This window comes from Lepisma saccharinum, chromosome 23, assembly GCF_977018435.1.
Source record: "Lepisma saccharinum chromosome 23, izLepSacc3.1, whole genome shotgun sequence".
Taxonomy (NCBI): Eukaryota; Metazoa; Arthropoda; class Insecta; order Zygentoma; family Lepismatidae; genus Lepisma; species Lepisma saccharinum.
Window position 1 is genome coordinate 4,944,678 of NC_139251.1, and position 27,482 is coordinate 4,972,159.

The following is a 27,482-nucleotide window of genomic DNA, read 5'->3' on the forward strand; positions in this document are numbered from 1 at the left end:
GACAAAATCATTAATTCAATCAAGAATTTTCCAACACCTAGCAATAACAAACACGTGAAGAGCTTCTTAGCACTTACATTAGGAAATATGTGTCCGGATTTCCATTTTTAGCGGATAACATATATAAACTTTTGAAAAAGAACGTTGCGTTCATGTGGACAGAGCAGCACCAGAAAGGGTTCGATGAACTAAAGGATAAAATCCTCAGTTCTCCCGTTCTCAAACCGTATTCGCATAACAAGAAGACCTATCTCATCACCGATGCGTCTACAGTTGGCCTCGCAGCCAGCATTTGGCAAGATTCGGAAGCACACGCCACCCTCTTGCCTTCGCAGATTATATGACACAGAGAACAAGAAATCAATATTTGAACTAGAATTTCTTGCAGTGGTCTATGGAGTAAAAGCATTTAAATATTATTTGCTAAACAGCCATTTTACTTTAAAAACTGATAATCACTCCATATCATATTTACGACAAGCATCAAATTTGACAGGTCCGCGGGCACGGAGAGCTCTGGAACTACAGCAGTTTTCCTTCGATGTGAAACATGTCAAGTCATCAGAAAATGCCCTTGTCGACACTTTAAGCCGCTATCCAGCAGAGGAAGCTCCTGCCGACAGTGAAGACAACCCTGAACTAATTTTCCACCTAGAGGACGAAAACTTCAACATTCGACAACATCAAGAAGACGATCCATTATTCGGCCCTATCAATAAAGTCATCAACAACGATCCGATGCAAGATCCAGGAGTAGTACGGGCAGCACAGTATTACGTCATCAAAGACAACAAACTGTACAGACGTCATCGATACAACAAGACAGAGGAACTTCTGTTGTGCATCCCACACAAATTAAAAGATGAAATTTTCGAGAAGATTCATTGCAGTGAATACAATGCAGCTCATGCTTCACCATCTTCCACGTATGACAATTTCAGGAAAAGATTTTACTTCCCAGGATTAAAACGATGGGTGTACATGAAATCCAAAAGTTGCCTCGAATGCCAGATGTCGAAGAGAGATTTCGGACCAAAGAAGCTCACCCTTCAGACGTTCGAACCGATCGCCACCCCAGCCAGGAAATGGGTCATCGACACGTGTGGTCCACTGCAGGCCACAGCCAACCACGGACATCGCTACGTTCTCATCTGCGTTCATCAAGCGACCAGGTACATGGTAACGACATCTATACCTTCAGTTGACGCCGAAACGATTGCCAATGCATTAATGGAACAGATCATTTTGCGATTTGGTGTGCCAGACAACATCACGCTTGATCGTGCACACTTAAAAAATCATGGAACAATTGAGTCAAATATTGAACGTCAGACTCAGATTCGCAAACACAGACTTCCACGAAACAGTTTTCCGCCGAAAGACACATTCAGAAATTAAAGCAAAGACTGAGACCGTATGTAATGAAAAAATGTGCACAGTGGTATCTGTATCTTTCGGCCATAACTTTTGCGATAAATACAGAAGTACACACAGGAGCGAGATATTCTCCACATTACCTTATGTACGGTTACGAACCAAAGAATGCGATGGATTCATTGCTAGGAATAGATCCAAATTCGTTGCAGCACTCTAACAAGGAACGCCTAGACATATTGCAAGCGATGCGTGAAGAAGCACAGGAAAATCTCCAGAAGAAATTTAAAACACAGGAAAAGTACTCAGACCAACACACACGGCATGTTGAATTTCAACCTGGACAAAAAGTGCTAATTTTAGACACAGTACCGAAAAGAAATGTACCTAAGCACTTCGCAAATTACTTCAAAATACATGGTACAGTTCTTGAAATGGTAAATGCCAACAGCATACAAATAAGCTACAAGGACGGCCGAGGAAAGGATAAAATCGACACATTTTCCATAACAAGACTCAAACCCTTCTTCGAAGAAAAGGAAAAAATACAAGAACAAAATGATAACATTGACGAAATGTCTGTAGAACAGTCCGTAACCGAAGAGACAGAAGTCAAAGGGACATAATTCCACAGAAAGTCAAATGGGAAAGAACGTTGTAATTCCATCATTTCATCGTCATCGTCGCGATTAGTCAAAGGGGAAGAAAAGTGACGCTACAAAACAAGCAGTCCACTCGAAGCATCCATGTTTAATTAAAACCTAAATGCATTTATTTTGTTAAATCTTATCAAAATATACAGGAACTGTCCTCTTCAAAAATAGAATTTCGTGATAACCACGCCAAACTGTCATTCGTTGAATAAACTGGTTTATTTTCATGAAGATTGCAACACTCGTCTCCTCGACTTGGAAGAGAGCGATATCAACAAAACACATACATCTCGTATTACAGCGGCCAAAGAACGAAGTAGCGGACGTCATCGTGAAAGTGACATCAAATTAACAACAAGCAACTAGCAAAAGTGACAGAAGTTTCGCATGTTTCTCCAAAACTCACATCATCTGCATTCGAAGATTACAGTGAAACACGATTATGCAAGAAACTTATATAATAGAGAAATTAGAACATTAAGAGAATAACGAGCATTAACATATTTAGTGTAAATTCTCTACAACAATACAGAGTAAGTCGAAATGATGGACCCGATTTCAGACATTTATTCTGTGAAATATAATAAACAAATGTTATTGTGAGACATGTGCTAAGAAAGGTAAACTGTCAAAGTTTTTTTCAAACAACTCACAAGTGTTCTATGTGAGCACCTCGCGTAACACGGCACACATCAAGCCGAAAGTCTATCTCCTGCCAAACCTTGTGTAGCATGTTGAGGTCAATATCAGCAATGGCTGCTGTGATGCGGGCACACAGGTCATCCAATGTTGTTGGAAGTGGTGGTACGTAAACATGATCCTTGACAAAAACCCACATGAAGAAATCACATGGGGTCAAGTCGGGAGAACAAGGTGGCCAATGAAGGAGAGGTCAATCCTCTGGAGATGCACGGCCCATCCAACGTTGTTCCAATGCCCCATCGAGCCCCCGAACGCTGCCATGGTAGTGAACAGGGACACCATCCAATTGGATTGATTTGATTTGGTGTTTTAAGTCCACTTTATGCACAGTAAGGCCCATTAGGACTGGACCTACAGTTTAAAGTGGGATCCGAACCACTATGTGCCTCAACCGGGTATCGAACCCAGGACCCCTTGATTACAAGGCGATGACGCTACCACTGCGCCATCCAATTGGAGAATGAAATCTGCGCTATCCTCTGCAAGCTGTGGAAGGAGCCATAGTTGCAGCATATCAAGGAAAACAAGTCCTGTCACAGTACGTTCATGGAAGAAAAAGGGCCCATAAATCTTTTCATAGGAAATGGCACAAAAGGCATTCACTTTGGGAGAATCGCGTTCGTGTTCCACAAATGCATGGGGGTTAACAGTTCCCCAAATCCTTACGTTGTGTCTATTCACGTTCCCTGAAAGGTGAAAAGTTGCTTCATCACTTTAAATTAACCTCTCAGAGAACCCATCCGTTTCCATTAATGCGAGGAAATCAGCACAGAAGGACGCGCGCAAAGCATAATCAGTGTCTTTTAAGGCTTGAACTACTTGCAAGTGGTAGGGTTTAATTTGTAAAAGTTTCCGCAGAACCTGCCAGACAGTTTTCTGTGGTAGTTGAAGTTCTCTCAGTTCTCCCCAGTCGATGGAGAGCCAGTCGATTTTCGTTTACAGATGCAGTCCGAATCTCTGAAATGTTCATACCACTTACGAATGGCCTTCCCCGTAGGTGGTTCTCTCTGATATTTGGTACGGAAATGCTGTTGCACACTAATCACAGACTTGTTCACATGATAATCAAGCACACAGAAAGATCTCTCTTCTCCAGTCAACTCCATTTTCCTGCTCGCTGCTGACTCCTAGCGGTAGAAAGTGTAAACACTGCGTGGAAACTAAACTTTGAAAGTTGACCCTTCGAAGCGCATGTCTCCCAATAACATATGTTTATTAGATTTCACAGAATAAATTTCTGTAATCGGGTTCATCATTTGACTTACCCTGTATACATATGTATATTGCAGAGTATACACTCCTGTTATAATTTAAATGAAATAGTGCACAATTTATATTTATATACAGTATGTATAAATTTAGGCTCTCAATAATAATAATTCACTTATGTGAAGTTTAATGAGGCTAGGGACAGGTTTTATCTTCATAGATAGCCATTTAAGTATAGTGCGCACTTGAGCGTATCTGATATCCCTTAGTACACAATTTCTGGAATTCTCGTAATTCCATATATATAACAAATTCCTAATAATACATATGAGTGAGAACAGTAAATGAATTAATTTTCATAAATATTGATAATTCTTGGGTTTCATTGCAATAATAATCATAATAATAATAATGCACTGCCCTTCGAAACTGCGTCACATACGGCGACAGCGATATCTTTAATAGTAGTAGGGACTATCTTAATTTTATTAATTACGGCATGTTTTGTTCGTAAAATTAAAACCTGTTTCTTTTTGTCGTCCCTTTGCACAACAAACAACCAGTCAACAAAAACCTACCCCACAAGCTCGCAGTATAAATGTCACAAATGAAGAACAAATAATTCCTGTAAGAATAGAACAAAATAAACATATCAGACGATCAACGGCACCACCCCATATTCCTTCTTCTTCCAAAGAGCTGGCTAAACAATCTTGTATCGATATCCCATCACATCACTTTGACAGTACCTGTTAAGGCACATCACCACCGACTTGCACTTAGCCAATGGATTAGACACCCTGTCCAGCAGGGTAAATGAGAATTGGGAGCACATACGTAATGCAATCGAATCAGCAGCTAAAGAAAGTATAGGATACCATAAACCGAGAAAAAGTAAGCCATGGTTTGATAATGAATGCCATAATCTAATAGAAATAAGAAATCAGGCTAGACTTAGGTGGTTAAATAACTCTGATGATACAAATCTAAACAATTATAATAGAATAAAGGGAGAAGTTAACCGCACATTTAGAAGTATAAAAAGAGATTACTTGAAAAGCAAAATTAACGAAATTGAAACAAACAGCAAAAATAAAAATATCAGAGATTTATATAAAGGTGTAAATGAGTTTAGAAAGGGGTGGAAACCTAAAGTAAACTTGATAAAAGATAAAGACGGTGATTTTCTAGCTGACCCAAGCGATATTCTAAATAGATGGAAGAACTACTTTAATGAACTTTTAAATGTTCATGTAGGAGATAAATCAGAAGTAAATGAAGTCCCCACAGCAGAACCTTTAGTTCCAGAACCTAACTTGACTGAAGTTAAGGATGCTATTAAAAGGCTAAAGAATAACAAAGCACCTGGCATTGATTTAATACCAGCTGAGTTATTTAAGTATGGTTGAAATTCATTAATATGTCAAATTCATAAATTAATTTGTTTAATATGGAATAAAGAAGAAATCCCTCAACAGTGGAAAGAATCCATAATTGTTCCTGTGTTTAAAAAAGGTGATAAAATGAACTGCAATAATTACCGTGGAATTTCTCAACTCTCAACAACATATAAAATATTATCTAACATTCTTTTGACAAGACTAACCCCAAATGCTAATGAAATTATAGGTGATTATCAATGTGGATTTAAACGTAACAGATCAACTACAGATCAAATTTTTCACATCAGACAGACACTTGAAAAAAAGTGGGAATATAATCAAAATGTCCATCAGTTATTCATTGATTTGAAAAAAGCATATGATTCGGTCAAAAGAGATAAATTATATAATATATTAGTAGAGTTTGGAATACCTAAGAAGCTTGTTAATATGATAAAAATATGCACCAGTGAAACAGAAAGTAAAATTCATGTGGGTATTAATATGTCTGACAAATTTACAATTCATGATGGGTTAAAACAAGGAGATGCATTATCTCCATTGCTCTTTAATTTTGCCTTAGAATATGCTGTTAGGAAGGTAAAAGAAACTAAAGTAGGACTAAAATTAAATGGTGTGACTCAGTTGTTAGCATATGCAGATGATGTAGACTTACTGGGGGAAGATGTGAATACAATTAAGAATAATGCTAAAATATTTTTCAAAACTGCTAAAGAGATAGGTTTGGAAGTTAACAAAGAGAAAACTAAATATATGCTTACAGGCCGAAACCAAGTGTTAGGTAATAATCAAAATCTAATTATTGATAACAACTCGTTTGAACCAGTTTCCAAATTCAAAACTTAGGAGTAATATTAACAAATGAAAATTATATTAAAGAGGAAATAAAAAGTAGGCTTAATTCAGGAAATGCATGTTACTTCTCTCTTCATAAACTTTTGTCTCCTCGTTTAATATCTAAGAAACTAAAAGTTAAAATATACAAAACAGTAATTTTGCCTGTAGTATTATATGGATGTGAAACTTGGTCCCTTACATTGAAAGAGGAACATAAATTGAGAGTATTTGAAAATAAGATCCTTAGGAAAATCTTTGGACCTGAAAGGGATGAGGAGACAGGTGAGTGGTAAGAGACCTGTAGGAATTCCAAGACGAAGATGGAGGGACAACGTTGAGATGGACCTAAGGGAAATCGGTAGGGATGGAAAAGAGTATATAGAACTTGCTCAAGATAGGGAAAGATGGAAGACCTGTGTTGCTGCAGCCATGAACCTTCGGGTTTAAGAAGGCTAGGGAGTTAGTTAGTTAGTTAGTTATTCCAGCAGGCAGACAGTGCACTTCTAAAGCCGCCCTTCACTTGGCTGAGTACATGTCGATTGGTGTATGTCCAATTACTACATTCCTATCCTTATTTTCTCTTCCTCCTTCCTTTCAATGGCTCAGACCACCTCTAACAGGTACCTACAAAACCAGAGCATCGTCGAATATCGACAGAGGAAAACTCGTGGACCAACGCCACCAAAGAGTCTTCCACCTTCTACAGCATACAACTCCAGATTTAAATCCAATTTAGAAGCAACCCCCCTTCCCCCCTCCATATTTGATGGACGATGGACTTGCCGTATTAAAGAATAGAAAGATGAAAGCCAAGTCAAGAAGAATGTTCCCGGAGGCTACACTTTGTTTGGACAAGACAAAGAAGGAACAGCATTGATTGAATATGTGTCTATTACATTCGAATTGATAATGCTAAGACAGTACAATGCATCCAAGAAGAACCTTCTGTCCCAGTTGCGGAAGTTGGAGAAGAAGCGTAAGAGGTTTCTCACCTAGGACAACATGTGATTCTTCCACTGTGATCTGATTCCCAGCTTACAACACCTTAGTATAGCAGGCAAGTATTTCACGAAATTGGAAATCCTTCCCAGCAGGACCAATTAGTAGCATTACATGTTCCAAACGTCAATTCACCAGAGCATCCCAGCTGCTCAGGATGTCATCAATCATTACAAGTTCCAACAAGGTGCGAAAATGAAGACGTTCGAAGAACTGGAAACGCCAACGTTCACCACTTCAATCCCTACTGAAGTCCCAATAGACAACATAAAGTACAGGAACTAGGTTCGTCTCAATTGTGCTACGAAGTCAGATACATTTCTATTCATGGACAAACGTGAACAGTTCAGGACATGGGTAATCGAAATGATACTGATCTGCAATCATTGCGTGAATTATTTTAGAAGTAACTGGTACTTTCAAAATGATAAAACAAAGTGATTAAGAGAAATTATACACAATGATACGAAATAATGTCGTATTGAACCCTTCAGGTTTGAGCAAAATGTGTTTAAACAGTGAATATTCTGTAAGTGATTACATAGTGTAATTATGGCATGCAGTGTAAACTATGCCTTATCAAAAGTGAATATTATTTCATTCAGATTTGTAAATAATTATAAACTTTGGTTCAAGGATTTGACTATTTGGGTATTATAGTGTATAGTGAATCATGATTTACGTTTTCATTGTCGATGCAAAGAACACCAGTGATAACGTAATATTAAAATAATCAATTTAAGGGATAAAAACATCGTAAAAAAAAGCTCTTGTGCTGGTAATGGTTATGGTTGTGTATTATAATGAACTATACTAATTTTATATTCATATATTTAGTTCATCAACTTACTGCTCTTTGGTTTTTAATGGGTATTTCGTTGTTTATGCATTATTTATGCATAATAATAAGTATTATGGATTGGTACTGCTAAAATGTTTCTGCTTACCAGGTTTGATAGTTTCTTGATGTACTATTATATCGTTTCAAAGGAATTTCTGACTTGTATGAACCAATAGATGATACACTCAGACAAGCGACCATCGGAGATGACGCTTCTTGACAGGGGGGTATGTTGACTTGTAGGTAAAAATTAGAAGGTGTACTTGAAACGAAACATTACGGAAACAGGATGTTCTCGTCGGTTTGGAATGCAGACCTTACAAATTCCATTACTTGCCTCGTCCGTGGAAAGGTACCAGCCTGACAGACGGATATGAATCGACAGGTATTGGAATTTGTATAGCGAAGCAACCGAACCGATCTGAGAAGATCGCAAGGAAATTTCGAGATCAGTTTTGGATTTGGTTTGTGTAAGTGAACACCGAGGAAGATAGAGCGCAGGTATGTACCTGGAGGACGGAAGCGTCACTCCGAACATAGAATGGTCTGAGCCTTGTTACAAAACCTCTCGCTAGTGCCTTTTCTAACTTACATCCCGGTAATAAAATAATAAAATAAGGGAAGGAGGAAACAATATTGCTAGAATATTTTCACATCTGTTTTTCATAGGCACTTTCACCAAAAAGATTCGTATCTTACAACGGTTTAATTATATTCTATCACATCGTACTGCCATCGATGTTTCTTTTCGGAACCTCCTTTGTTCCATCTCCTGTAATTGTTTCCAATATGAGATATCTGTGTAGTATTCAATTGTTCAAAAAACCAATTTGGTGTTCATTTATATATATAAAATAATCAAATTTTTGGCGCTACCCAAAGTGGACACCTACCCCGATTTGACGCCCCTGAAGGCGGTGTCTAGCACAGTTGTCCAGTCCTTAACCTGCTCCATGGTCCGAACACCTTTCAAAAACGTGTTTCATAGGATAAAATTGAGGGATGTATCAAAACCATTATGTGCTGTAGATATATATTACTATGGAAGTGCAATTGCATTTGCCTTCTCGATGATGTACGGCAGTATTGCACTAAAGCCCATTTTCGAAGATATAAGGCAGTTTTGAACTTAGTCGTCAACTAGGATGGCAACTTTTGAATTTCTCTTGAACTTATAACTTTCTTCGGGGTGTATAAAAAAAGTAAATTGCTCCACTGTGCTTTGCACCACGCCATAAAGACATATAGGGGGTGTGGAGTTAGAGCCCTACACTTTCTTCATCACAGCCGAAAGTGGGACTGATGTGATAAGCACCACGCCTCTGGCCAACTTTACCCCCCCCCCCCAGAGTTTCCTCCAAGTACCCACTTTGTACGACGCTGGGTGGGCGCCGGAGCCGCTTGAACAGGTGGAAAAAATCCAAGTTCTCCCACGCCAGGGATCGAAGCCAGGTCTCTCGCATGGTAGTTAAACGTCCTAACAACTGAGCTACCGCGGCAAGAAACTGAACAAAACCTATACATTATTTTATGCTCATATTGAAACAAGTACTGCATTTATGAAGTGGGATGTGGAATAGCAGAGCAACTTTTGAAGTTAGAATTTCTCTTGAACCGAGGGGTTAACATTTTTTTTCGAGTTGTCCAAAACTGTACGAAACATGTACATTAAATTAAGCCTCATTGGAACAGATTGGGCAATGTTTCACTCCAAGTTGACGATGGAGTGAAACTTTTGAAGTTTGGATTTCACCTTAACCAATGCGTTACAAGCATTTTCGAGGTGTATAAAACTGTACATACCTGTACATCATGTTAAGCCAATTTTCGAAGATGTACATCATTTTTAAAGTGACATGGTGTCTTCGAGGAAAACGTTTGAATTTCTCTTGAACCGAGGCGTTACAAAACTTCTCTCGAAGTGTACAAAACTGTACAAATTTTTATATTATATTAATCCTATTTTCGAACAGATTGGGCAAATTTTTAAGATTGAATTTGTCTTGAACTCAGGATTTACAATTTTGTTCGAGCTGTACAAAAGTGTACAAACCTGTGCATTATTTCAAGCCCATTTTCCAAAACGTTCGGCAATTTTGAAGTGAGATGTCTACTTGGAGGGCTACTTTTGAAGTTTGAATTTCTCTTGAACCAAGGCGCTATTTTTTTTCTTGGTGTATATAATTATGTAAAACATATAAATTATTTTAAGCTCATTATCGCAAATGTACCGTGTTTTTTAAGTGAGCTATCAGCTTGAAAGGCTACTTTTGACGTTTGAATTTCTCTTGAACCGAGGCGTTACAAAACTTTATTTCTTCCAGTTTCACAAAACTTTAGAAAACCTGTTCAATATTTTAAGCCCTATTTCAAAATGATTGGGCAATGTTGCACCCTAAGTTGACGCAGGAGTGCAAATTTTGAAGTTTGAGTTTCTGTTGATCGGAGGCGTTAGAAATTATTTAAGGAGTTGTACAAAACTCTACGTAACATGTACATTATGTTAAGTCCATTTTCGAACACATTGGGCAATGTTGCACTCCAAGTTGACGCTGGAGTGAACCTTTTGAAGATTGAATATCTCTTGAACCGAGGCGTTACAAAATTTCATACGAGGCGTACAAAACTGTACAAAACTTTGGTAGTATGACATTGAATTTTCGTACCTCTTGCACTCCAATTTCACGGATCTGTGACAACACACGAAGATAAATTTTCCGTTGCTTGCAAACGAATCAATAATACATACATAGCTTATTGCACTTGGAATAAATAGTACCCTCTTTTTTTCTGTGCTTTGACACAACGCATTTGAATAGGGAGAGTAATGATGTTTAATTATATACCGTCGTTCGCAGAATGCTTTTATGTTCTTGTTATAAAATCGCCCGTGACAAATTTGCCCAAATTTGCACTGACATAAATGCTTTCCATGAATGAAGGCCCTAAGGCGAAAAATGCCTGAATAAGACCCCCATGATATCGTCCCAAAAGACAGGGGAAATTTAAAAAATCCCTCAATTATCCCTTCTTTAAGGGAGTAAATTTATGTCCTATTTTATGCCCTTTTCAACAGTTTCCACGGGCATTTTTGCAGCACGTATTGTTTCCATTAATTCTTAATTGTCTAAAGTGTAAATCACCAACCCTGAGACCTTCTGTAAGCAAACCGTCTCACCGATTCGATGTATCACTGAACACGAAAACCTTCCCGCACCCATAGAACTCGCCATGTTGAAAGTAGCACTACTTTCTGTCTGTTCACATGATTATTTTAAGAAAATAACCAATGTTATAAAATATCATTATGTACAAAAATCTCTAAGCTCATTGAAAGTTACAATGCATATTCCTACAAAATGTTCACACATATCTTGCCTTGCCATGTCACCAAGTTATTTTACGAAGTGCACTATATTTGGCGGAACAAAAATCGTTATAAAGTTTCCAACCGCAATAAATTTACGAACTTTCTTTGTCTTGGTTTGATAATCATCAATATAGTTATTGGACTTACAGCATTGCATATCGCTGTTTATGCCCATTATATATTTTATTTACAAAAGATACTATTTACATAAAATCTACCAACAAATTTTAAATACACTCCTATCTATATCAAACCTTACAAATATACATTACCATGTTATATCATTTTGTCTAAAGATATGCAAGTAACATATATTCAATTCGCATGCAAGAAAGAAGCCAAATTTATGGGAAATGATTGCTGGTGCAAAGAGTTAACCATAAAGATGAAGCAATAAGTACAAAGGAAAGAGCATTGGGTTTAAAGTGAGACGTCATTTGTGGCAGCGTATCCCATACTACAAATTGGCCGTTGTTTTGCTTTACGTAATGAATCCTGTAACAACGCTGGATTATCGTGTGTATTATTTTACTTCTATGAGTTTGTAATGCTTTCTGCGTGCACGAAAATCGAGGAGGTTAGACTGTGGTTGAGGGAAACTGAGCTGTTTGTGTAATATTGTGGTAATATTAATAGTTGTTAATTAAGTGAGTACTGTTTATAAAGAGAGAATTTTGTGACTGGAATTGAGTTAAACCCATATACTTATTTAAGTTGAAGTTTAAAACTACGGTAAAAGGAATTATACTGATTAATGTGATTTGCGTAAGGCAGTTCTTGTTAACGTCATGGCGGATGCCATAGGTTATATGGAACTTAATAATCAAGTAGAAATTATAACGAACTTGGTAGAAGACAATGAAATTGTTATAGAAGATAACATTATAGAAGAAACATCTAGAAAACAAGCTAAAAGAGTCAGATCTTCTGAAGATGATCAAGTTCCAGCAAAAGCGGTAAGGATAGACAGGTTAGATAATAGAGATAAAGTAAATACGTTTGGAGAAGGTCGAAGAGAAAATAATGTAGACAAGTGTAATATGTATTATGATACACATAATGGGCCATATTTAGTAATAATGACTAGTACAAAAGGTGCAGAAAAGAAATTTAACTCTATGAAAATAGGCAATGAATTGCGAAAGAAAGATATAAGGGTCAGATATATCCAACCAAGTGGCTTATATAGAGCAAAGATTTATTTTTACACCAGGAATGAAGCTAACAATTTCATGAAAAATATGCATTTTCATAAAGAAAATAATATTGATGTGTTCATTCCAGAATCCTTATTGGTGAAGGAAGGATTGATATATGGTGTACCCACTGAATTTGAAGAGGAGAAAATTAAGGAAAGTATTGAAGACCCGACAGTAATATCAGTGGAAAGAATGAAAAAGAGAATTCGAAAAGATGATGGTTCATATTATTTTGTTCCTACTAAGCTAATATCAATCACGTTTAGATCTCAAGAAATGCCTAAACAGTTAATAGTGGTTAGTCACATTTTCGATGTTACTCCTAAAGTTAGAAATGTGATGCAATGTAAGAAATGTTACAGTTTCGCACATTCAGCAGCCATATGCAAGGATAAAGCTAAGTGTGCTAGATGTGGAAGAGAGGCACATGAAAATTGTAATGAAACTCCGAAGTGTTTAAATTGCGGAGGAGAAAATGTTGCTACTGATAAGTCATGTGTAAAATGGGAAATGGAAAGAGAAATCATGAGAGTTATGGCATATGATAATTTATCCCGGCAAGATGCAAGAGAGAAAGTAATAACAGGTAATGTTCCAAGCAATTATGTTGTTCAAGGCAACTCATATGCTGATCAAATAAAAAACCATATAAACAAAAGTCAAATAAGTTAAATTAACACAAGAAAGACTGGTGTTGTAGGAAATAGCATAACAATACAAAACAGATTTGAAGCCTTAAGTGATTGGGGTGAAAGAAAATCAGATACATACTTGGAAAATGTTTCATGGAAAAGAGTTCCTCCAGAACATCATAGAGACTATTCCAAATTTGAAAATAAATATGGAAAAAATTTCAGACTAAATTCCTATTCACAAACAAAGAATTATAATGGAAATTCTAAAGGAGAATCAAGTAAATGTTCTCTAAAGAAATTACAAAGTAATCAAAAACAATTAAATGGAAAGTCTACATGAACTGTTATTAAGACAAGGAATAATGAGGAAGACGTGAATAGTACAAATAGAAGCATGCAGGAGGTGAACATCGGAATCTACAACAATGAAGAACAGAAAACAATCGTGTACTTTCCTCACATAACATCTCAGAAGGCTCTTATGTATAATTTGTTACAATTAATGGCGAAACTTATTGCGACATTAACTAAAAATTCTGACTTATTAAGCATAAAAGAAATACTAACAGAATGCTCAGAAATAAATGGCCAGGTGCAGAAAATTATTGAGGATTTGGAAATTTTTGGAGAGACACCTTAGGGTGTGGAAGGAAAAATAATGGAAAACATTCGTGGGGGTACACTGGAATGTAAGATCACTGAAAGCAAGAAAGCAAAATCTAGTGAAATTAATAGATGAATATAGACCTGAACTTTTATGTTTATCGGAAATCTCTGTGAATCCATCAAACATAAATTATTTTAAAGTAAATCATTATCACATAATTTATGAAAAGATTAAAGATGATAGTAAAGGAGTTGCAATTATGATTCATGAAAGCATTCCATTTGAACCTATATCTTTTGATTATACATTGTCTATATACGACACATACAAAATTGAAGTCGTAGGAATTAAAATTGCTTTTATGAACCAAAAGGTTAGTGTTATATCTATATATATTCCTACAGGTGCAGAGTCACAGAAATTAACGACAAATACATTATCGCAAATGTTTTAATGCATAGAAAACCCATTTATTATAGCAGGGGATTTCAATTACCATCACACAATATGGGGAGATCAGGATGAAGATAAGTTGGGGAAAGTGTTAGTAGAATGTATGGATTTGTACAACTTTACTGTAATTAATGACAGGTCTGCTACGTATATAGAAAGATTAGGTACTCGGCCAACAGCTATAGATTTAACGTTAATGTCAGATGATATATGTGGTCAATTTCAGTGGCAAACAGACAGTGATCAAAGAACCAGTGACCATTATCCATGTTTCTTTTATACTGATACTAATTCAGTGAGATCTTTCACCATTCCGCTCAGAAAATGGAAAGTTAACGAAGCTGATTGGAATAAATATTCTAAATTACTTACAATCTTATTTAAAAATACAGATTTAAATAATATTGATAAGAGTACATATGATTATTTTCTAGATTCTGTTAGTATTGTTATGGACAGATCATGTACAAGGGCAAAAGAGGAAGTTGTAAAAAAGTATCCAATAGTACACTGGTGGAATAAAGATTGCCAAACTTTTAAAACAATACCAAATCAGGAAACTTCGATTAATTATAAGAAAGCAATAGCGCAGGCCAAGAAAAGTTATATCAGTGCAAAAAGACAATCGTGGGCAAAGTATTGTGAAGACATAAATAACAAAGAGAGTATCAGTACCGTGTGGGCTAAATTTTAATCAATCCGCAAACCACATACCCCTCGATTAACACCACTGAAAGAAACCTGGAAAGATGAATTTATTATGAAGGTAACATGTAATAATAAACACGAACCTGCAGATGCCCCTGATGAAATTTTCTCTTTCAGTCCTAAAGATAGACATTCACAAGGATTATACACCAATATCATGATCGATGAAATAAGAGACGTAATAATTAGAGCCAAGGACACAACTCCAGGAAAAGATGGAATAACATACTCGATGATTCAAAACTTGCCGGAATGTGGTATAATATATCTTTGTAACATCTACAACTATATAATGAATTCAGGAAATGTACCGCAATCGTGGTACACTCAAATGATTTTACCAATATTGAAACCTGACATAAAGGAGAATCTTATAGACCGATAGCTTTGTCTTCAGTACTGGGGAAAATTTTTGAAAAAATAATTCTAAAGAGAATAAGTTGGCATATAGAGGGACAGGAATTATTTTCAATACTTCAAGTTGGATTTAGGAAGGGTACAGATGCCTTGGCAATGTTATCATCAAAAATTTATGATACAATGAAAAGGAAAAGTAGTCTTATTTCTGCTTTCTTAGATATTAAAGGGGAATATGATAATGTAAATATAAATAAATTATTAAACATTCTACAAAAACTGAAAATACCTTATAAGCATCTAAAAATAATTTGGAATCTATTAAAAAATCGTTGTTTATATTTTTACTTTCACAATAAAGTTGAGGGTTCTAGATGGATAACAAGGGGACTTCCACAGGGAAGCCCTTTAAGTCCTTTACTATTTAATATATATTTAATGAATGTTCAAAGAATATGTCCTGAGCCATTTGGATTTATACAATATGCAGATGATTTATGTATATATGAGAGTGTCAAGCAAGTAGATAAAGGAGTCACCAACATGGAAGCGAAAATAATAGAGATAAAGAAATTTCTTGAGAATAGGTCTATGAATATATCGTCAGAAAAATCAAAGTTGATTATATTTAGTAAAAAAGGAGCTCCGAAAAATGTGAATCAATACACAAGAAAGTTACACATTCCCATAGAAAATTCAGTGAAATATTTTGGCGTTATATTTGATAGTAAATTAACATGGAAACATCATGTAAAAATGTTAGTGAAAAAGGCAGAAGTAATTTACAATGTATTTCGTTCCATGGCTACAACAAAATGGGGAAGTCATCCTAGTATCATGATGAATTTTTACAAAAACTATTACAAACCAACAATAGAATACGGGATTATAGTATTTAATACAATTTCGGAACGTGTATTTCGACCTTTGGAAGTAATGCAGAGGAAAGTTCTACGAAAGTGTCTAGGACTGATGAAGAGTACTCCCAATGTTGCTGTATACATGGAAGCATGCGAATGATACTTAAGTTATAGGAAAATAGAAATGTCTATTAAATATCTGTTAAAAACAATGTCAGAAGTTAATCATCTGTTTAACGACATTCTATTCGACTTGGTTGAATTATATGATACAGGCAAAATTAATAACTGCGAAGATATAGGATGGGTGCAATTATATAATGAGTACTATGAGGATCATAAAAAATTATTGAAAGTAAGGAGTAAGCCAATATATACTCTAGATTTTCCTGTTTGTGAATATAGAGATATTTATTTTCCTGAACAATATACCAAATATGATTACATGGAAAGATGGAAAGATTATTACTTTATATATACAGACGGTTCAAAAAGTAGTCAAAATGTAGGATGTGCTGTTTATGATGTACAGAAGAAGGAATCAATTATGATACATTTACCGGAAGATTTTTCCATTTTTACAGCTGAAGCTTATGCAATTTACCAAGCACTAATTTATACATATGAATTGCAAGAAAAAAAATATTAACATTAACGGATTCCAAAAGTGTATTATGTTCAATTCAGTCCAATTATGATTTATTATTTAAATGCTCCCCATACATTATAAACTGTGTAAAAACTTTACAAAATTTAAGGAGCAGGGGAAAGATAATTCATTTAACCTGGGTTAAAGCACATTGTCAAAATTTAGGAAATGATATGGCAGATTTGTATGCAAAACAAGCTAGGGTAATTCAACCTGTACTGGAGCTGAAAACCTGGTACACAGACCTTCTACCGAGGGTGAAGAAAAAGTTGAAGGAAAACTGGACGGAATGGTGCAAAGGTGAATTTCAAAATGCAGGCAGCTTTTATCAGAGGACAGCTAATTTCAATAGAATGAGGCCTTGGTTTACAAAAGTTCAAGGTTCACGGAATGTGATAGTATCACTAAATCGTATTAGGTCAGGACATACAACTACTAAAAGTCATTTACAAAAGATCCGGATTCTACAAAACCCAAACTGTACATGTGGCAACAAGGAAGATATACACCATATCCTATTTCAGTGTAATAGATACACACAAGAAAGAGAGACATTCTATAAAACTCTTATAAACTGTGAAATTCCTTTTCCTCAGTGTTTGGAATCTTTGATTTGTGAACCTAACATTACAGTTGGATATATATTGTTATTTTTTTTTAGAAAATGTGGCTTAACTATTTAATAGAAAAAAATTGTTCATAGTATCTTTTAATAATAATGTACTAAAAAATGTAAGTTTATGTACAGTACATATATAGATATGGGAAAAACTGCTTAGCGGTAATCCCAAGTAAAATGTAAAATAAATAAATTTCTGCGTGCACGTGGTTTTGTTTACCGAATGTCTAAGGGTTAGTTCCATTATATTTCTCACAGATCACACTGACAGGAATGAACTCCCGGTTTTGAAAAGGTGCCTCATACAAGGGTGACATCTACATAAGAAGAAGATTCAGTCCAGCCAGATAAAATTACGTTGTAACGAACCTGAGATTTTAAGGTTTTATATTTGTAAGAAGTTAAGATTATAAAAATGTTTGTTACTTCAAATAATATGAAAATTGTCACAGACAACTATAGTTAGATTGATACAGTTGTAGTTTGAACTTGTGTATATGTTTAGAAATACGTCATAATCTGTTTTTGTTGACGTCACGTTCTCATCTCAGCAGAGGAAGTGAACCCACCTGAATGTTTTTTACCTGACGACAAACTGAGTTAGAAAACAGGTGAAGGTGATAAATCAACAGAAACTTGGTAACAGCTAATGGAATGCCCGAATAGTGTAATTAGTAATTATTTTCGTTTCATTCTGACTATACTCGGAAATAATAATTAAGTACAGAAACTTTCGTGCATTTACGTTTGTCTTGACCAAAGTTAATTCTATATGCAAGTGTGTTTAGTGATTGTGATGTGATTTAATATGCTATAGAATTGTTCGTCTTCAGGCAGCAACGTAAGTAAATCTGTACCTTGCTTGTAAGTCCACATACGATAGGAAATTAAGTGATTATAAAACTGCGTTTAACTTTGAATACTGTGTTGTGTTTCTTTTCTAACCAGCAAGCCCTGATGATTTGCAAAAATTCTCATTTTCCCGACTAAGGGAGTAACGGACTAACTTTCTGAGACTGGTGTACAACCGGGGGACGTTGCAACGTATATATTGGTATACTTAATATAAATATCTACATCATGCTTGTTTCAACTTAATGTTTACAGGTATAATAACAAACAATTCTTTAGAGCTTGCCGTGATTCTTTTATCAATGGAAACGGACGTTACTAGGGAACTTAAAGAACGTTTATTCCCTCACCGAAAAGTACTGTAAGGGAATTATGCTATACTTTTCGAATTTCAAAACATGAGCATCAGAATTTATCACTGAGGAGAGGTAGGGATTCAAGGGGAATGACAGGAAACAATTATTTTTCAATAACGTTTAAAAATGCGAAAGTGACAAGAGACGTGAAATATTCCTCATACAATTTAGTGTCGCTATTGAATTCCTTTATACAAAACATCCTACTAACTATCTTGAAACAGATATTAAATACTTAGTTTATTATTAAGAAAATAGACAATATTTGTACCGTATTAAAGCCCATACACACATAACATTACTTTGAACACTTTTCCAATAAGCGAAGCACGTCGGCGAGAGCACGAGACGCTCACTTACCATTTTTCAAAGGGTGAAAATGCCTGTTTTATATTCCCTAGCAACGTCTATATCCGTTCAGGGGCTAGAAATCCGCCATTTTTTCTCATGGCTTTTACAACTTTTACATACAATAATTAAATTTGAAGTTGACATACCATCTTTAAATATTTTTCTAATTGCAAACTAAATTGGAAAGTATTTAATCTTGATATCTAAAATACCAACAAATCTCCTGCATAGGATTCAATATTTATGAATCACACGGATTAATTTAAGCACAGATGTTGCAATGCAAATTAAAAATGTACACTGTCATATTCGACTGAGGCGACACATGATGCCAAAGAATATAATAACAATTAAAAAAAATGCACTTTGTATCACTCAGTGCTTAAATGAAAGTTTTTAGTGCTTTCGAAAACTTTTTTATTATCCTAGAGAAAATCACCATCACATATGATTAAATTCCTAGTTAGAAAACATGCATCAGACAAGAATGACTATTACATAAATATATTTAGTCCAGACATAACATAAACAGTCATGTTTAACTTAGTTAATTAGTACTCAAAATTCGAGCATAGCTACATCATGGTTATTTTAATGAATTTTTTTTAGACATGTAATACTGTCGTACTAGCCAGGCCTGTAATTGAAGTTAGAAACATACGTTAAAATTCATACCTTATTGTCATATTTTTTCAAGTACTGACGTCACGTAAGAGATGACTCGAATCAACTGTCCATACCTTACGGAAAATAAATTGTTTTAGGAAAGTTGATTACCAGAAGAAAACTAAGAGTGTGGATCATGTTGTTTAAAAATTATTCGGTGCACAAAAATACATTCTAACAATATACCGTAGAAAATTATGAGCTGAATCTGTCAGGTGAAGGATACATATATTTCCTTAATTTTATTACTAAAGAAAATGAACAGTGATGGATAGTGAGTTAGATATAACTAAATTAATTTACCTTTACCGTAAGTTAGGTTTCAAATTTTGTCCATTGTATTATCTTGAAAATGGATACTAGGGAACTTAAAGAAGTTTTATTTTCACCACGGAAACTACTGTAACTAAAAAATGCTAGACATTTCAAATTTCAATTTTAAAAATTGAACATGATAATTTTTTACAGAGGAGAGGTAGAAATTTGAGAGGAATGACGGAAAACCATTATATTAACCAAGGAAATAAATATTGCTTATTCAATTAAATGTCGCTATTGAATTCGTTTATGCAAGATATCTAACTAACTATCTTCAAACGGTTATTGCTTACTCAGTTTATTATTAAGAAAATAGACAATTTTGAACATTTTGTAAATATATTTTGTATGTAACATATTAGAGCCCATACACAAACAAAGTTACAGTAGTTATGCACCCGCGTTGAGGTCGATAAATCAATTGATTGGAAAAGATCGATCAAATATCAATTGATGACCAAGTTGTGTGGGCAAGCAAGGGTGGTGTTTTGAGTGATGACGTCATGAAATGCGTGTTGTTAATTTTGTGAGGTTGGATTTGATTGGTGTGACGTCATAAAATGGGTTGTGTTTATTTTGTGAGGAGTGTTTGATTGGTTGTTGTTGAGGAGGAAAAGCGGTGGTTTTTCTGTGGAGGTTGAGGGGATTGATAAGGTGGTTTCCTGTTGTTAATGAGGAGGTGACGGTTGGTTTCTGGGAAAGTTGATATGGGTTTCCGTTGCGGTTGGAATAAAGGGGCGTAAATGACTGTTGAAGTTGATAAGAGTCGACGGTTGAGAAGATAAAGGAGTTGGAAAGGAAATGTGTTGGGATGTTGAAGCGATATGGAGAGATTGTGGAACACGTGTCGGGAAATGTCGGTTGTTTCGTGGAATGGGCGTGTAGAAGTTCGTGGGAACGTTGATAAGGTATGAATGTGTGCAGGATACGTTAGTAGGCGGCGGAATCGAGAGCGGGCAAAAGGGAAATAAAGTTTCCGAGAGGCAAGGTGTGAATAGAATAAAAAAAGTCGTGTTCTCGGAGGAGGTGGAGTTTCTTAGTATACCGGGAAAAAAGGAGGACCGACGAGGCACGTGGGCGTTGGATGCCTTGCGCGAGAGGATGCGCAGAGAATATCAGGGAATTGTTACAGAGGAGGGGCAGGTAGGTATATAAGAAGTTTGCAGTGTTTCACTTACACAGTTCGGCAGACTGTAAGCTATCAGGTAGTAATCATCTGCGACCTTGCTGACACTTGTTCCTGGACGCCCTTGCTGACACTTGTTCCTGGACGAGCTAGGTAAAAAATCTGTATTCCGAGGTGAGTACTATGGATTTTGTATCCTACTTCTCAATGTTCACCAGAGCCGCCGATGCGTTCAGGTGTGAGTACGGAAGAGAATACGGATGTGCCGAGCTGGATTAGTGAACAAGAATTTCGTAAATCTTGGGAAGAGAGGAATGCGGCACATCATGCATACGAGAAAGTAAAAAAACACCGTAAGCGAAACTGTATCGACGGTGCTGGTGAACCTTCGAGAAAAAGCAAGCAGTCTGTGTTGAAGGATCTAACGTGCAATCCTTTATATGGGTATACGGAACGTCCTCCAGGTGAGACGATGTGTCTGGCATATCCTGTTACGGTTTCTGGTAGAGGAAAAGTGAAGTCTGGTAAACCACAGATGGCTGTAAATAACGGTTCAAAATTATTAATTTTCGATGCTCCTGTGAGGTACAGGGAGACCCTTTTGGTTACCTTTTATAATAAAGATTTACCATCGGAAACGTATATGGAAATGGAAAGTGACGGTTTTCCGATCAGTATGTATTTTTGCAAGAACCGTAGACATGGATTATGCGTGACACATTTTATTTATGAAAGAGCGCCGGTATATTGCCACCTACCATACGGTGTGTGGTCAGACCGTGTTGTAGATGAGATAGCTGCTCACGGGTACAATGCAGGACCTTTCGCCGTATTGTCAGGAATTTCGTCATTTGACTGTATATGCCAAGAGAACGAATCGGAATTAAATTCGGAACATGTAAATATAGATTATCTACATGTTCCTCCAAAATGTGAGGTAACAAGATATCTGATGATGGCGGATGAGAGACTAAATCGTGTTGTTTCAGGAATCGAATTGGTTAGATATGAGAATTTGGAAGAATTGTTAAATGACGAAATTCCTCGTCTCTATCGGGTAGGATGCCACAGGCTGTACATGATGGTAGATTACTGCGATGTTTCGACGTTGATGCAGATGTTTCGAAAACATTATCGAGAGTCTGTGTTGACGTTGAACGAAATTTTTAAATGGTTCAAGAGTGGCATAGGTTTGAAAGACCCGACAGGCGTAGTGATGGGGTGAAAGGTCGTGTTCTGGACCCTGAGGAGCTTTCAGAGTACAGTGTTAACCCTGTAAGAAGAAGTGACCTAAGTAGAAAATATGATTTTCTTTCTAGCATCTTCAAGAGCTATTCAGTCGAAATTTGAGTCCTCCAACACGTCGATTTCTGACCATCATAGAGGAGACGGATACTTCGGAAGCTGAAGAAAACTAGAGCGGTCTAAGGTAAGATGAAGAAATATTACCTGTATTCTGTACATGTTATTTGCTTTATTCAGGAGAACGAGGGCGTAAAAAATCATCGTCGTCGTCATCCTCCACCAAATCCACCACAGATGGAGAAGAAGGCGGTGCCTCCTCCTTTTCCTGCTGAGGGATTTGGGGAGGAGATGGAACAGGCACGACCTCTTAGCCAGGAGCCGCAGGACCAGCAACGTTGTCGTGCGGAGCGGCTCCAGGGATAGGAATTCCTGCCCCAGCAAGACCAGCAGCTACGATGATTTCGTGCTGGAAAAGGTGCCGGGGCAGGTCGCCGATTAGACGAGCACCGGCATCAAGAGTTGCGTGGTGAACTCTGAAAAATAATAATAACGGCTATTAGAAAAATTACATATTATGTATTGAGATGTTTCTTGAACGACGAAGTCTGGAAAAAATAGTCTGTTAAAAAATTATGAAATGGGAAAAATATGAAAATAGATACCTGTTCCAATCCTCGTCGATCTGATCGGCAGTTCTTCTCCTATCCTGCAGCATCTCCGCACGGAATAACTCGCCCTGCTGAAACAGTTCGCGAAAAAGTTCCGCGAGCGCTTCAGCAGCAGCGTCTATTCTGTTGCTCTGCTGAGTAACAAACTCGTGCTGGCGCCTGCTAATTTCCTCCTGGTTTTCGAGGTGTCGCAGCATGGTGGCACGTATGTCTGCGACGGCCTGTTCCATTTCAGTTCTGGTGACATACCTCAGATAATTTCGGATGAAATTCATCCACTGTTTCTCAAAATAAAGATGTTTCGATGTAAATTGTATAATACTGACGTGTCCATATAATAACAGTTTTTCTTTTATTTTCAGATGGCATTGTTACCTTTTGAGTTCGACCTTTTGTATACTGACCTTAAAAACGAGAATGAGAGGGGAGAAAGAAGAAACCTATGGAATAAGAACCAAGCTAAGCAAGCGGAGAAACATATTGCGTGTTACGTAGACTTTTGAGAAGAAAACAACATTTTTCGAAAGATCTGTTAAAAAATCTGGAAGAAATGTGCAAAGATATGGAAGTAAGAATCGACAATCTGATAAAAATGTTTTCATGTATAATCGGGAAAAAATAAAAATCTGCGGTATTCGGGGATTTCGTCGAAAATATAAAACGTGGGCAGTATGTACCTTCCCATCTATCTCTTCGAGTGTGCTTTGAATTGATGGAGTTATTTAAAGGTGTCAGACAGCAGAAAGAAGAGGAGAAAATGGGGGACGAGGAGAAAGGAATGGAGAAGAGAATAGTGGAGCTTCTGAAAAAGAGAAAATTTAACAGCTAGAACTAACAGTACTAATACACTAACACACTGTTCAATTTTCTGCTGTTGCATTCGAAGAGATAGATGGGAAGTTTATTGATTTGTTGCAATACAATTATTCACCTGTAGAGTTTCATTATGTGTAAAAATTTCTGTGTATATATTTTGTAAACTGATGATCGGCACTATTGATTTGTTGCAACACCGATATTATATAATTACTCACCTGTAGAGTTTCACTATGTGTAAGAATTTCTGTGTATATATTTTGTAAACTGATGATCGACACTAATAAAGGTTGCGATGTATAAATATGAACTTATTATTTGACAAAATGAAATTAAAATAAGGTACTTACATCTTCCCCGTTCTCCTTTCTGGCCCTTCGTTCACAATTTCTAAGTGTGAAATGATCGTAGAGGAACACATACAGCTGCCGCAAACAATATCAGCCAAGATTCCAGTATCATATCGCCTTTCGAGATAGTAAGTTAATTGCTGAATCTTGCTAATTGGTATATCCGGTAAACTTTGATTGCAGTATCATATCAAATTGGTGTCAACACTTGCTAGATAAAGTAATTGAAGGCTAATTGGTATATCCGGTAAATTTGGATTGCAGTATCATATCAAGTTGGTGTCAACATTTGCGAGATAACTAATTGCTGCATGTGGTTAATTGCTTGGCAGACTCTGATAGAAAAATAATAAGGGTCTAATTAAATATACAGCTCTCTGACAGCCCGGTCGAGAAGTGTTGAGATAAACTGTTCTAATATAAAGTTCCTTCTTTCTGTTTCTGAATGTAATGTTATGAACCAGTGTTGTAATATCGGTAGGAAAAGTCTACAAATATGGATGTTATTAGTTGAGGCAGGTGTCTCCCATAATAAAGATGTATTTTATAATATCGGTTATATATGTTTTATAAGGGGTTTATTGAATTGTTGTTTTAAGTCCACTTTATGCACAGTAAGGCTATGCGGGACCGGACCTACAGTTTTAAAGTGGGATCCGAACTTCTATAAGCTTTCAAAAGGAATATATATTTTACTCAGAAAAACATGCTCTTTCAGATGAACTGGGTTTCATCCTCCGGCAATTTTCTATTTTCTTTATTTCCGGTCGGAGACCTTTGAAGTTACAATCAAATGAAAGGTCTTGCCGTGCAGATTCCGAATATGCAATCACTTCTGGTCTAGCTCAATTAGGGCCGGCAGGGCGACTGTTTAAATTTTATTTCCGGTCGGAGACGTTTGATGTTACATTCACATGAAAGGTCTTGCCGTGCAGAATCCGAATATGCAATCACTTCCGGTTTAGCTCAATTAGGGCCGGCAGGACGACTGTTCGAATTTTGAAAATTTCAAATTTGAATATCTCGGCTCCTAATTGAGATAGAAGGATGGTCCGAACGTCATTTTTCTCAGAAAAAGATGCTCTTTCAGATTAACCGGGTTTCTACTTTCTTTATTTCCGCTCGGAAATGAAAGGCCTTGTCCTGCAGATTCCGAATCTGTAATTACTTTTTCTCTAGTTCAATTAGGAGCCGAGCTATTTGCTTATCTACGTCCTTCTTCCTTTGTCGATAGATAAGCATTTCAGACGGTTCTTCGTTAAAGAATTTATCTACATCCTGTTTCCTGCGTTTACAGATAAACATGAAAACCGTTACATTGCGATATCAACGAGGAAAACATGTGGTGAAGACTGTTAACCATTTCCGGGATAATTACATAGGGTCAGTAGAACCGTTAGGATCGGAGATAACTGTTGCGTCATGCTTGCATATATAAATAACGGCGTTCTCTCCACAAGACAGTCTTCGTGAAATAATCATTGTACGATCATGGATGTACAGTTATCCGCTGACGATCTGTTAGTGCTATATCGTGGCGGATATTACACAACACCTGCACAATTACGGGAAGTGTTGGTGAATATTGCGCAGAAAATCTTCGCGGGAGAAAGTATCTCATTGGTCGAGGAGTATGACCACTTACTACGGACGGTGACAACATCCGCACCCGACCTTTCATGAGAAGGATGGACAGGTATTCCCGAAGAGTCCACAGCCCCCTCGTCGACACCCGATCCTGTATCCCGAGTCACCAAGGAGAAGCAGATAGCCGTCGCATCCGACACAGGAACTTCTAGAAACGCTGCATCCAGATCACACCCGGAGCCTTTGCCAGGACCGTCATGGAGACCGGACCTCTTACCGCCAGCAGAACAGCCATCAATGAATGCTTCTGTATCAAATGGAAAAGGTAAGAAAAGGAAACGTACTTCAGTGTCTCGTGAACAGATAGGGAATATAACATTACATAACTTTCAAGAACGTGAATATCCTAAATTCCGTTCCAAGGGACGACGTGTTGAATTCAGTCTCACACCCGCCAGAAAATGTCGATCCTCACACGTGGATTCGCGAAGGTGTTGAAAATCTTCTCACCTACGTTAAAAAAGACACCAAGGATGAAGACAAAATAGGTTTAACTTTGTCTAACGTATCTGACCCCACTGTGAAAGATATTTATTTCGGGTGGCATAGATGTGATCAGTTGCATAGTGATATGGTGTGGAACATTATGTACAAAATATTGCAAAGTGCGAAAACCTTCATTGATACTGACCGCTTAATTTTACGAGCAGACCATGTCAATATACCTGTTGGAGGTGGTGGGGGTACTCGAACATATTGTTTACCTAATTATATGTTAAGCACACAAAAAAGAAGTATCGTCGGTGTGCCAAATAGGAAAAAACCACTCTGTTTAGCTGAAGCTCTGGTCATAGGGAAAGCTTATGCTGATAACGATCCTTCCCATACTCAATACAGAAGAAACAGAAATCTTGTCAAACCTGTTTTCGAAATCATGGGAAAAGCAGATGTAGATCTGACGGACAATACGTGTGCCGGAAGTGGAATTCCCGAACTGAGAAAATTTCAGCAAGTTCTCCCAGAATATAAGATTATTGTATACATCAATCTTCGTGATGTTAAAGATGTTTTGTTTGAAGGACTGGTTTAAAACGCTTCCAAATTTTTATACCTTCTCTACGGTAACCTCAGACAGCATTATGATGTGATAGTGAACCGTGTTGGAGCATTTGCGGCAAAACAAGAATGTCGCGGGTGTAACGAACTCATATTTCAAAAAACTCATAACCATTTCTGTAAACAATTATGTTCTATGTGCTGTTCAACTCCACCGTGTGTGCCTGGCAGGGTGTTCGTAGAATATGTCAAACATGTAACAGAATTTTCAAATATGAGAACTGCGTCACGAATCATGTTTCTACACCGTTCCGAAACGGCACTGTCTGCAGCGAAATCCAAAAGTGTCCCCGATGTTTCAGAATTATTCTCACGAAAAATAGATATGAGAAAGTACATAGATGCAACATGAAATATTGTACGGTATGTAATTGTGTGAAACCTGTAAATCATTTCTGTTACATGTCTATACCGAAACCTAAACAGAACTCGAAATTTCTATTTGTGTTTTACGACTTTGAATGCTACACTGACGTTCCTTATCTTGAGAAAGAAAAAACTTTTCTTCACGTTCCGAATCTTATTGTAGTGCAGACGGCCTGTCACGCATGTTACA

General features: G+C 36.8%; 1 pseudogene; it reads left to right on the forward strand.

Annotated features, from left to right (window-relative positions):
• The first annotated feature begins 1,808 nt into the window (after positions 1 to 1,808).
• LOC145977846 (chloride intracellular channel Clic pseudogene) lies at positions 1,809 to 7,462 on the forward strand (annotated as a pseudogene).
• The last annotated feature ends 20,020 nt before the right edge of the window (positions 7,463 to 27,482 follow it).